Source organism: Triticum dicoccoides, chromosome 6A (genome assembly GCF_002162155.2).
Source record: "Triticum dicoccoides isolate Atlit2015 ecotype Zavitan chromosome 6A, WEW_v2.0, whole genome shotgun sequence".
Classification (NCBI taxonomy): Eukaryota; Viridiplantae; Streptophyta; class Magnoliopsida; order Poales; family Poaceae; genus Triticum; species Triticum dicoccoides.
The window spans coordinates 573,010,137-573,012,316 of NC_041390.1; positions in this window are offsets into that span (position 1 = coordinate 573,010,137).

Sequence of the window (2,180 nt, forward strand, 5' to 3'; positions counted from 1 at the left end):
GTGTCCAGCAGATATAAATCCCAAGTGACTCAAAGAATAGAGCTATGCTCCCCGGCAACGGCGCCAGAAAATGGTCTTGATAACCCAGAAGTATAGGGGATCGCAACAGTTTTCGAGGATAGAGTATTCAACCCAAATTTATTGATTCGACACAAGGGGAGCCAAAGAATATTATCAAGTATTAGCAGCTGAGTTGTCAATTCAACCACACCTGGAAACATAATATCTGCAGCAAAGCATTTAGTAGCAAAGTAATATGATAGTAGTGGTAACAGTAGCAAAAGTAATATTTTTGGTTTTATAGTGATTGTACCAGTAGCAGCGGAAAAGTAAATAAGCGAAGAACAATATATGAAAAGCTCGTAGGCAATGGATTGGCGATGGAGAATTATGTCGGATGCGATTATTCATGCAACAGTTATAACATAGGGTGACACAGAACTAGCTCCAATTCCTCAATGTAATGTAGGCATGTATTTCGAATATAGTCATACGTGCTTATGGAAAAGAACTTGCATGACATCTTTTGCCCTACCATCCCGTGGCAGCGGGGTCCTATTGGAAACTAAGGGATATTAAGGCATCCTTTTAATAGAGTACCGGACCAAAGCATTAAAACATAATGAATACATGAACTCCTCAAACTACGGTCATCACCGGGAGTGGTCCCGATTATTGTCACTTCGGGGTTGCCAGATCATAACACATAGTAGGTGACTATAGACTTGCAAGATAGGATCAAGAACTCACATATATTCATGAAAACACAATAGGTTCAGATCTGAAATCATGGCACTCGGGCCCTAGTGACAAGCATTAAGCATAGAAAAGTCATAGCAACGTCAATCTCAGAACATAATGGATACTAGGGATCAAACCCTAATAAAACTAACTCGATTACATGATAAATCTCATCCAACCCATCACCGTCCAGCAAGCCTACGATGGAATTACTCACGCACGGCGGTGAGCATCATGGAATTGGTGATGGAGGAAGGTTGATGATGACGATGGTGACGGATTCCCCTCTCTAGAGCCCCGAACGGACTCCAGATCAGCCCTCGCCGAGAGAGATTAGGGCTTGGCGGCGGCTTCGTATAGTAAAACGCGATGAATCCTTCTCTCCGATTTTTTTCTCCCCGAACGTGAATATATAGAGTTGGAGTTGAGGTCGGTGGAGCATCAGGGGGCCTACGAGGCAGGGGGTGCCCCCCCCACCCTCGTGGACAGGGTGTGGTCCCCTTGGCCTTGATTCTTTCGCCAGTATTTTTTATTAATACCAAAAATAATCTCCATTGATTTTCAAGTCATTCCGAGAACTTTTATTTCTGCTCAAAAATAACACCATGCCAATTCTGCTGAAAACAGCGTCAGTCCGGGTTAGTTCCATTCAAATCATGCAAGTTAGAGTCCAAAACAAGGGCAAAAGTGTTTGGAAAAGTAGATACGTTGGAGACGTATCATTATTCAGCTCCATTTTGGTGGAACTGCACAAATGTACGGATGGAACCAGCATATATGCAGAGTGCGAGGTGCCAAGTAAAAATTACCGACACCAACCCTACTCCATCTAAGCATTGGCATCCACCACCATCAGTGGGATGTGTGGCGCTCAGTGTGGACAGATCTTTCTCGGCAGCAAATCCTCTAACCAAATACTAGTAGCTTAGACTTCAAAAAAAATACTAGTAGCTTATATTGGCAGTTTTCTAGGAATGTAGTAATTTCAAAATTTTCCTACGCACACACAGGATCATGGTGATGCATAGCAACGAGAGGGGAGAGTGTTGTCCACGTACCCTCGTAGACCGAAAGCTTAAGCGTTAGCACAACGCGGTTGATGTAGTTGTACGTCTTCACGATCCGATCGATCAAGCACCGAACGCACGGCACCTCTGAGTTCTGCACACGTTCAACTTGATGACGTCCCTCGAACTTCGATCCAGCCGAGATTTTAGGGAGAGTTCCGTCAGCACGACGGCGTGGTGACGATGATGATGTTCTACCGACGCAGGGCTTCGCATAAGCACTGCTACGATATGACTAAGGTGGATTATGGTGGAGGGGGCACCGCACACGGCTAAATGATCTAAGAGATCAATTGTTGTGTCTATGGGGTGCCCCCCCTCCGTGTATAAAGGGGGGAGGAGGAGGGGGGCGGCCAAGAGGAGGAGGCGTGC